The sequence below is a fragment of the Pteropus alecto genome, unplaced genomic scaffold (assembly GCF_000325575.1).
Source record: "Pteropus alecto unplaced genomic scaffold, ASM32557v1 scaffold164, whole genome shotgun sequence".
Taxonomy (NCBI): Eukaryota; Metazoa; Chordata; class Mammalia; order Chiroptera; family Pteropodidae; genus Pteropus; species Pteropus alecto.
In genome coordinates, this window is record NW_006439568.1 from 13996651 (window position 1) to 14008884 (window position 12234).

Sequence of the window (12234 nt, forward strand, 5' to 3'; positions counted from 1 at the left end):
TGATGTAAGAGACTATCAACTTGGATTTTAGCCATAGCTATATATTAGTTTCTAATGCCATATCTTGGTCTTTTCCCAGAAATTCTTGAGTATATTCACAGTGAATGATTTAAAACCTTTCCGATCTGTATCACCTGGAAACCACAACATGTGCAAATTTTGACCTTTTAAGTTATTCTCCGATGACATATTTTTAAACTGAAGACAAAGAAATAAAGAAAAATCACTTATTGAAACATTAAATTATCTTCAGTGTTTTATAGTTTTTGTTCTTTTTAATAAAGTGTACTTTATGATTATTTACTTTCCCAAAAAGCATGAAAATGGGACTTAAAAAGACACTGACTCTTACTATTAGCAGATCATAGGAAGCATGTATATAAAAAAAGACGAAATAACTCCGAAACAGTTGCTTGCATTCATGTTTCCAAATCTTCTCCCGTTCCTTTTTGTACCCACTAAATCAAGCTTTTTTCCCACTACCCCACCATGACTTTTCTTATCAAAGTCTCCAGTCACTTCTACATTTATTAGCTAATGGGAAGTATTTAGGTTTCATTTTATGGGATCTGCCCATAGTGTTTGAGAAAATTCAACAATTTCTTCTTAAAGGAACAACTTTCTTTTTATTTCAAGACACCGTGCATATCTGATTTTCCTCTGACTTCACTGGGTATTCCTTTAAATCTCCTTTTCTAAATTCTTTCTCATCTCCACATTTTCCTTTTGGAATGTTCAGGATTCGTTCCCTGGACATTTCTTTTCTTAGTCAATCCTCACTCTCTTGGCAATATCATCAAGCTATTTGGCTATAAGTATGACCACTCTCAAATTTAAATCTCTAGCTTAAATAACTTTCCAGAATGAAAACTGCTATATGCAACTGCCACATTCAACATTTCTAATTGGAAATTTTATAAAATCTTCAAACTTCACATGTCTAAAATTGTGATGCCTGGACTTAGCCCCACTGCATCTGCTTCTCCCAGTTTTGGTCGTCTGCTCAATTTTGGTTGTTTACACAACCCAGACACCCAGAATCATTTAATCCTCTTGCATTTTTCACTGTCTTTCAGTAATCTCTGGCAGCTCTATCTTCAAATATCTAATAACTCTGAACACTTCGGGTACCTCTATTACTCCATTGTCCATACCATTATAATGTACTTAGATAATTGCAACAACTTTCCAACTACTATCACTACTTCCACCCTTACAGCACATCAGTCTGTTTTTAAAACAGCAGTAATACTGTTAAAATTAGACCATATAAAAGTTACACCCATTTGTCCCATAGTCAGAGATGTCTTACGGGCATTTACGTTGTTTCATCCCTGAGAGGTTAATGATCATTTGAGAAGTGGCAGAAAGGCTGAGAAGTTGAGATACATTTTAGATAAACTCCATAGGCCAAGAAGACTCAAAATTTAATTTCAGGCTCTCTTAACATGGGAGAATGATTGTGAAACCCTTAGACATTGAGAATAAATCTCAGCTCTGAATTATATCATCCCTAGATTGAATTAAGGTGAAAGTGAATCAATAGTGTTCCCAAGCTACCTGACAGAAGCAAAAGTAAATCATTCTTGCGCTCAAGCACGGGAAGACATTCTATACCAGATGCCAAAATTCAGTATGAACCCACAATAATTAAAATAGTGTGGCATTGGCACAAGAATAGACAAGTAGAACAATGAAAAAGAATAGAAAGTCTAGAACAAGATTTATTTTGTTTAAGTATTATTGTGAACCGATTGATTTAAAATAATTGATGGGTTTTTATCTACTGTAGTTATTTTTCCTGATGATGCTCAGATTCCCTCAACCTGACCAGCAGGGAGACTTTTTAAGCTGCAATATTTCTGCAATTCTAGTGGGACAATAAGAACTTTTAAATATATATTGTTTCCATTATTCTAATTGCTGCTGATAGTGTTTATATTACTATTCTGAAATCATTGTGTGCATTGTGAGATAATGACAATGAATTTTAAATTTTAAGTCATTAAGAACATTGTGCACAACACACAAATACAAATAAATGTATGCGTGTGTGCGCACGCACACACACACACACACATTTCCTTGTTCCAGCAATAAAGAGGCTTAGAAAAAATGACCAAACAGTAGGAATATTCACCCTGTTGCCCATATTACAGTTAACAAAAAACATTTCCTACTTAAAGGAACTAGGGCTCCTGGATATAATTTTAGCTTCCAGATCTTAGAATTATCTAAGATGATCCTAGAATATATATTGAATCTGAAGAACTCTTTAAGTCAACTTGAAAAGTCTCCCTACTAGTCATATGATTTCACTCATATGTGGGATATAAAACTGAAAGCAACAAACAAACAAAAACTCATAGACATAGACAACAGAATGGTGGTTACTAGAGAAAACGGGAGGTGGGGAGCGTTATAAGAGGGTAAATCAAATATATGGTGATTGACGGAGACTTGGCTTTGGGTGCTAAACACACAATGCAATGTACAGATGATGTAATATAGAATTGTACAATTGAAACCTATATAATTTTATTAACCAATGTCACCTCAATAAATTTAATAAAAATTTAAAAAGTTATCACAGAAAAAACCAAATACTTGGTAAACAACTGTTAATGTGCCATGCGAAGACAATGCGACACAGAGAGGACTTTGGTCTCCAAGGCTTGCCCCAGTACCCCTATCACACCCAGCCCATATCCTTTGTAGATATCTCTGGTGATTGAGTACTCTTCCCAGACCAGACCCTTTATCTAAATTCTTTCAGGCAGTTCAGGGGGAGGTAAAAAGCTCTTCCTAAGCTTTGTAATTCTTAAAAATAATCAGCCTAAAAAAATCCTCATGCCAAGAAACATATTTGGGGGTGGGAAAATCCTGCTTCCCTATAATTGCAAGGAGAGGAAAATAAGGAAAAGGGAAAAGATATCAATAAATTTTATATGACTTAAGGAACTAATCCACCAATTGCAATATTTTGATTTTATTTGGAAGCATCTCTAAAGTCATATGTAAACAGACCAAAAATAATTAACAGCAGTCTGTAACTAACTCCCATTTATCTCTTTGGGAAATGTTGGCCTCCTTCAGATCTCCCTACTTTTCCAGGATATAACTAGTCTACCTAGATATATATGGAATTTTTGATATATATGGAAAATAGCTGACCAGAGAAGTGAAGCTAGTCTACATAATCTTCTTACCCCTGGGTAATTAACCTGCAATCCCTGGGTAATATCTAAGAAGCCATAAACCTAAACACATTTCTTTTTCTCTCTGCTTATATTTACTGCACATGTGATTAATACAATCTATAATTTGTACTCCTGAACCAAAATGTGTGTGTTGAGTGGGAGGGGACAATGAGGAAGTTACAACTGAGTGTCCCTCCCCTTAACAAAGAGAAATGCTCTAAAGAACAAAACAAATAAACAAAAAACAAAACCAAACTCATAGATACAAAGAACAGTTTGAGGGGTACCAGATGGGAAGGGGATTGGTAAAGGCCGGTGAAAAAGACAAGAGGGATTAAGAAATACAAATTGGTAGTTACAAAATAGTCATGGAGATATAAATAAAGTCTAGCATAAGGAATATAGCCAATAATATTGTATTAACTATGTATGGTGTCAGAAGCGTGACAGATTTATTGGGGTGATTGCTTTGTGAGTTATATAGATGCCTAGTCACTATGTTGTACACCTAAAACTAATATAATATTGTATGTCAACAAAACTGAAAAATACAAAATATTATTAAAAAAAGAAAGAGGACTGCTATCTCTATGTCTCTTGACTTATATCACTTGAATTATTAATAAAGTTTGGCATTGAGCAAAATCTATGATTGCTGTGACTCTATTTTGACAAATCAACTCTTTAATAATGAGGAAAATTGGAGAAATTTGAACATTGATTGACTCTTCATTATATTAAAATATTGTTGTTTTTTTTAATTGAAATTTGTTATCCTTGGGTTTAAAATTATTTTAAGAGCTATATTCTAATATACGCATTAATAAAATAATGTAATGGAGGATATATTCAAAATAATAAAGAGGAAAGTGAGGAGGAAGTAGGCTTATGGATTAAACCAAATTGAACAACAAATGTTGGCAAGGATGCGGAAAAGAGGGAACTTCATACATTGTTGGTGAGATTGCAAATCGGTACAGCCGCTATGGAAAACAGTATGGAGGTTTCTCGAAACTTAAAAATAGATATACCTTTTGACCCAGCAATTACACTTCTGGGCATTTATCTAAGGAAAACCAAAACAATAATTCATAAAGATCTATGCACCCCAATACACATGGCAGCACAATTTACAGTAGCCAGTATATGGAAGTAACCTAAATGACCATCAAAAGATGATTGGGTAATATTCTATTGTATATATGGTTCATATATATGGTTCATATGTATGGTTCATATATACAATAGAATATTACCCAGCCATTAAAAAAAATGAAATCCTACCATTTGTGATGACATGGATGGACCTAGAGTTTATTATGCTAAGTGAAATAAGTCAAACAGAGAAAGATAAATACCATATGATTTCATTTATATGCAGAATCTAAGGAACAAAAAGAACAAACTAATCAAAAATGAACACAAATATAGAGAAAGGTCTGGAGACAGCCAGAGAGGAGTAGGATTGGGGGGCTGGGAAAATAGGATGAAGGGTTAAAGGAGTACAAATTAGTAGTAGATAGATGATCACTGGGGATGAGTAGCAGTGCATAGGGAATGCATAGTTAGCATTTATGTATTGGCTAGGTGGAGAGCCAGAGCCAAAGGAGAGAAAGAGCAGTTAGGGGGATTGTTTTATAAACTATATAAATGTCTAATCAATGTACTGTATATTTGAAACTAATAAAATAAAATTAAAAAAAAACTGACTAAATGTTGATGTAATTTAAATCTAAATAATGAATACATGATAGTTAATTATACTATTCTATGTACTTAGAAATATATCTTAAATTTAACATTAGTATATATTTACACAGATAAAGTTTTGGAAGCTACTAAAGTATTTGTTAATCACACAAGGAAATAAACAGATGTGGAATGAATTTCATAGATATGTAGGATATGCAGACATAACATGTCTTTTTAATGTTGATTGTTTTAAAACATTGAGCACCACTGCGATTCAAATCAGAGTTTGTTTTGACAATATTTAGCTAACATGAAGGATATACACAGATAAAATGCATATGAAACAAAAGAAAACACTGAGTTCTTATAAGGAAATGAATGCAAATTGAGAATGTCTAATATTAGAGTGAAAAAGAAAAATAGTTTCAGAATACTAGGTCTACATTTAATATACATTCATGAATCCTAAAATAAAATAAACATTATTAAGTTTTACCACTCTTGCTAATAGTATAATGTAGTCTGATAAAAATGTAGCACTAGTGTCCACGGCAAGGGCAAATAAAACAAAATGGGCTGGGGACATATTGATGTTGGAATATAGGGCTGCTTTCAAGGATTTCTGTAGGCTAGTGTTGAAATGGGTGATGATCAGAAAGTAAATAGGATGTATACTGCAAAATTTGGCAAATCAATAATAGCATGAGTGAGAATAAGAATAGAATCTACAAAATAGTTTCGAGCTCATGAAAATAAGAAAACAGATAAATAAACATCAAACTCTAATTAAGAATAATTAAGAATAGTTAAGTGGAACAGTTTATTGGAATTTCTAAAATGCCCTCATGTTGATTATCACAATTTGTGAGATGAAGATAGTAAATTTCAAACTTGTTTATGAACTGCAAGTATCTTCATTATGACTCACCATGTGACACAAATGTTTCATTTCCTAGTAAACTAAATTGTCCTCAAGATAAAATAATTGAGCTAATAATAATTAGGCCAGACTTATCTAACGAGCAGATGCTTAGGAGAAAACAAACCTATGGCAAATAACTCCCCAATTCTGATTAACGACCTTGTGGAGATGAAACATAAGAAATAAACCCAGTTTTTAAAGATTATGGTCGGTGTTTAACCACATAAAAAGACTTAGCCATGCACATGAGGTGGGATTATCACAGTACACATCTTTCCAGCAAAAACGTTCTCTGGTATTCATTTAATCTCATGATGTTTACGAAGTGCCCAGTGCAGCTATACCATTTTCCATGGAACAATGACCATCTTAAGATCATACTCACTCATAGTTAAATAAAGAACCATGAAAGCATCTTATCTTTGTACCATTACAGGGCAGTTAGGGTGAGTAGTTTCAAATAATCTCATGTTTGTTATTACCCCCAAAATAGACCTTCTCATTTTTAAACAAACAGGTTTAGGAAATGCAATTTTTCTCACATCTCCACAGCTCCTCACCTAGTACAATACAACCACCTTCTCTCACCTGAATAAAAGCTATGACTTTACAACCTGCCACCTCGTTCCCAACAGTTTATTCTCAGTTTATATAAATCTGATCATGTCAGTCATCAAAACCTTACAAGGGCTTCATGTTTCTCAAAAGAAAAGGCACATCCTTATAATTACCTATAGATCTTACATGATCAAATCCCCCAATATCTTTTATTTAACCAACCTCCCTCCTGCAAACTTTGCTTCTACCACACTATCCCCTTCTTATTCCTCACACTCACCAAGAATGATTTTGTCTTAGGTATGCTGCACTCGTTCATTCTTCTAAACAGAGCATTCCATCCCCAAATACTAGTATAACTTAACTCCCTTAACTCTGTTAGGCTATCCTCAAATGCCACCTTCTCAGTAAGTTTTTCCATGTCCACTATCTTTATAATCTCAAATCCCAATTTAGCACATCCTATCCTACTTTCATGTTTTAGTTCTCTTCATCAGCATCCAACATAATAAAGTTTTTGACTATACATTTTTCTGTCTCTTCTCAGTAGATAAAAGTTCCATGAGCTTTTGGTCAGTTTTATTTGTGTTTGGTCAGTTTTATTTGCATCTATATTTTAAGCATCTAGAGCAGTATCATTTAGATATTAAATAAATTTTTAAGAATATTAGTTGAAGGAAAAAAATAATTGCAAATATCCATAGTCATGTTTTTAAATTTGACTTCCAAATTTTCTTCTAAATACTAGAATATCTTAGTGAGATATACAGAATTAAATTTATCATGCAATTTCACTCAATATCAAAGGAAAAATGAGTCATATATGAAACCTGGATCTAAAATGTTTTATTTCAGACGATTGAGGGCATTACTTTGTCAGCAATTGTCCTGTTTTCCATCAATGTAGGAGAAACATATTATTTCATTTTATATAATTTTCTAAGGCAGGAATTGGTCTTACTTCTTTGATGAAACAAAATTAAGGGAATTTATTAATCTACATTTATAAGCAACTGTTTCTATATTTCATGTTAAGAGAAACAAGGAAAACCTTGAGGAATTTATGCCCTAAATAAGCTATTGACTCTGGCAGTCACTACTGAAAGCATGTAATACACATCTATCCAAAGTAGTCATCCTATCTCTCTTATTCATAGCCACTGTCATTACCTTATTTTAAGCTTGTTTATTGTTAATTGCTCTTTATGTCTTCAGTCTTTACTGCTCCAGCCTTTACACTGCTTACAGAGGCTGAGTAATTTTTCCAAAGCTTCTAAGATAATGTGTGCTGATTCCTAGAATGATATGCAAGGTTTTTCATAATCTGTCTAAACATCTAACTATACTTTCTAGCATGTTGCTATATCACAGTCTTTCGCTCAGTCTGATCAGGTTATTTATCCATATTTTTCCCTCTGCAAGAAATTACTTTCACCTCATCTCCTAATGAACATCTGCTAACCCTGCAAAGTCCACCTAAAAGATTTGCTTTTTTTTGCTGTAACTCATGCATTATTTTATCAAAATTATTTTCATACTGTATTTTCATTTTGACACAATTATAAATACCATCTCAATATTGTGATATCTTTGTTGGCAGGGACTGTGTCATACCATTTTTATAATTCTTTCTTATTAGAGTCTATTATATCCTTAAAAGTTTAATTCAATAAATGAATGAAAATTTCAGAGCATTTGTAGAGTCACTAAAATTATATAAAGTAATTTAAGCACAGAATAAGAATTATTATATTTTTTGGTTTATTTGTTTTAAGATACAATCAATTTTTTTTGCTTTAGATTATCTAAATGCAATTCTGACTTTTAGGGCTGACTTTTCTTTTAGAATTTCTGGATATGCTATCATACCCGTATTGTTGAAAATTATTTTTTGAAATTTTCTTTCCTTTAAACTGGGAAAGTTGTCCAACAACTATTGAGAACTTAAAATGAACCAGGTGACGCTTTATACAATTTTTTCCTTACTTCCAATTCATCAGATAGTTCTTCTTTGTTGACAGGGAGAGGTCCGAAGTTTCCCGTTTAGATCCGAGGTAGTTTCTCTTTTTGATCCGTCATCGTAATGAGAGCTGAAATTGTCAAGTTGTCAAGTCAAATTCTTATCAGATGTTCAGTTTTTAGCAGAATATAAGTTCCAAAGGAAATTTAAGTACCTTTTTTCTTTTATTTGTTGCTTCTGTTTAAATTTTACCAAATACATTAATAAAACTCAAATCTTACCCCTGTAATGTGAAATACACACACACACACACACACACACACACACACGAATACACACACATGCACACAAAATATATACCTTACTGTCTTTTTAAATTTTTCCTCCCAATTAACTTTTTAGGTCATTATTTCCACTCCCATATTGTTCTGGGGCAATCTTCTGAAAACAGTCCCTCAGTTCCTGCCTGATTCTTACAACCAAGGAATTATACCATCTTAAATTTGGAAGAAATATGAAAATCAATTTTGTTTGGATACTTCTTTGATTCTCGAATATCTACACAATGCCTCCATTAATGTTTACCAAACCTCAGCTTGAAAACCTCACATCTCCAAAGTGAGAGTTTACTTTTAAGTTGAAGAGAAACTTAAACTTTGTAATGGCTCGAGACAAAATGGAACTTTTGTTACTTTTACCAATTGGCTCAAAGTCTAATTTTTACATATTACAAAGCATATGCTTCAATTTCCAAATGAAAAAGTTGTTCAAATATTTGAAAACTGTTTTAATGATTTACTGAATTTTTTTCATTTGTTATTCATTTTTAACATTAAACAAATTTTTGAATTTTAACATAGGAAGCATAGAAACATTAGTTTACAATTTCAGATATCTTAAAGCCCATAGATATCTTGAAGTATGTTCAAATGCTTAAATGTCTATATTCATAGAAGTCTCTTAACACATACCTAGTCTGTTTTCTCATCTATTAGATGGATTTTGAAATGCAAGAAGTTTTACTTATTTTTCCATGTTTGTGCATCATCACTGAATTTAATTGTCATAACTACTGTTCTTAAATTTTCTTGATTAAAACTATTACTCTGTATATATTGTAAGAAAATAGTTCAATTTCATTTTTTGCATATATCTATCCAGTTTTCCCAACACTACTTATTGAAGAGACCGTTTTTCACCTTATTTTATATCCTTGCCTCCTTTGTCATAGATTAATTGACTAAGTAAGGATTCATTTCTGGGCTCTCTATTCTATTTCCCAGTTTAAAGGAAAGCAAATAATTTTTATTTTATACATATATATGTATACATATATATGTATCTATATAGATATATACACATATATTATATATATTTATATATGTATATATACACACATATATTTTATATATATATATGTATATATTAAAAATATATGTGTGTGCACGCACACGTGTGTGTTTATCCCAGCACCATACTGTTTTTATTATTGTAGCTGTGTAGTATAGTTTGATATCAGGGAGCATGATACTTCTCATGTTGTTTTTTCTCAAGATTTCTTTGGCTATTCAGGGTCTTTTGTGGTTCTATATAAATTTTAGAATTACTTGTTCTGATTCTGAAAAGAATGCCATTGGTATTTTAATAGTGTTTGTATTGAATGTGTATCACTTTAGGTGATAGGATATTTTAACAATATTATTTCTAATTCATGAGCAAGGTATATTCTCCCATTTATTTGTATCTTCTTGAATTCCTTTCTTCAATGCCCTGTAGTTTTCAGAGCACAGATCTTTAATCTCTTTGGTGAAATTTATTTCTTGGTATTGTATGCTTTTCGATGCAATTATAAATGGGATTGTTTTCTTAATTTCTCCTTCCAATCATTCATTATCGATATTTAGAAATACAACAAATTTCTATATATTGAATCTATATCCTGAAACTTTACTGAATTTATTTATTAGTGAATTAAATTCAAGATGGATTAAAGAATTAAATGTAAGACTGAAACCACAAAACTCCTAGAAGAAAACATAGGCAGTTAACTCTTTGACATCTCCCTTAGCAACACCTTTTTGATATGCCTCCTAGAGTAAGGGCAATGAAAGAAAAAAATAAATAAATAAGTGGGACTACAGCAAACTAAAAAGTTTTTGCACAGTGAAGGAAACCATCAACAAAATGCAAAGACAACTTGCTGAAAGGGAGAAGATATTCGCCAATGATATATTTGATAAAGGGTCGATATCCAAATAATAAGCAACTTATACAACTTAACACCATAAAAACCCTGAACAATCCAATTAAAAAATAAGCAGAGGAACTGAATAGAGATTTCTCCAAAGAGGACATACAGATGGCTAAGAGATATATGAAGAGATAGTCAACATCACTAATCATCAAGGAAATGCAAATTAAAACCACAGTGATATACCACCTTAAACCTTTCAGAATGACTATCATCAATAAATCAACAAATAACAATTATTGGCAAGGATGTGGAGAAAAGGAGAACCCTGATACACTGATGGTAAAATCATAAATTAGTACAGCCACTCTGGAAAACAGTATGAAGAGTTCTCAAAAAATTAAAAATAGAAATGCCATATGATCTAGCAATTCCACTTCTGGATATTTATCTGAAGAAACCCAGAACACTAATTCAAAAAGACATATGCATCCTTATATTCATTGCAGCATTATTTACATTAGTCAAGATATGGAAGCAACCGAAGGATCCATCTATATACTATTGGATAAAGATGATGTGGTACATATAGACAATGGAATTTTATTCGCCAATGGAAAAAATAAAATAAAATCTTGCAATTTGTGACAACAAGGATGGACATGGCAGATATTATGCTAAGTGAAATAAGTCAGATGGAAAAAGACAAATACCATAGGATTTCACTTATACGTAGAATCTAAAAAAATGAATAAATTAACAAAACAAAACAGAGATAGACCTATAGATATAGGGAACAAGCTAATAGTTTCTGAATGGGAGGGGAGGTGGGAGGATAGGAATAAAAAAAGAAAATAAATAAAATCACTTGAAATTTTTAAAAGAAAAAATGAAAGTAAGAAATGCGAGAAGAAATTGACAGGGTGCATGGGGAAAATTTTTTTTTCTGAATGTTTTTATCTCTCCTGGCCATTTATTTTGTTTTATTTTATTAAATTCTACTATAAAATTACTAACCTAACACACAGAAGGTCACCATAATAAGTAAAATAATACAAAATATATAAAGAAAAAATAATTGTCGGCACCTCTCCCTCCCTCTTCCCACCAGTGTTTGCCTAAATAAAGCAATGTTGACAAGATTGAACCTTTCACAGTTTTCTCCATGCAGATAGAAGTCTATGCATATTACAGGATTTTGTTGTTGTTGTTGTTATACTTATTTTATTACACCATATTTATTAACCTATATTTGTGTTTTTTAATAATATATTGTGGTCTATGTCAGTAGATAACATCAATCGGACTCACCTCCATAGCTATATAATATTCTAGGTTATTTTTGATCCACTGTTAACATAATTTTGCTTTAGATATGTGTTTTTAAAATTTTGGTTTATGGCTATGCCACCCTGAACATACCTGATCCCATCTGATCTCAGAGGCTAAGCAAGGTCAGGCCTGATTAGTACTAATGAAAGACCGCCTAGGAAGACCAGGTGCTGTAGCCATAAAAAGCAATTTAAACAAACAAATAAACAAACAAATAAATAAAAAATACAAATTTTGTCAGTTTTTGACTGAATGATGGTAATTTATTATTGTCTTGATTGCTTTTCAGGTTAACTATTATTTTGTAAAATCTTCTGCCCTACCCTTTCTTCCTTCTTTTTGTGAGATATACTTTCTCCTCTTTTAGGAACTCAAGATT

General features: G+C 32.0%; 1 pseudogene; it reads left to right on the plus strand.

Annotated features, from left to right (window-relative positions):
* The first annotated feature begins 11917 nt into the window (after positions 1 to 11917).
* LOC112483691 lies at positions 11918 to 12034 on the plus strand (annotated as a pseudogene).
* The last annotated feature ends 200 nt before the right edge of the window (positions 12035 to 12234 follow it).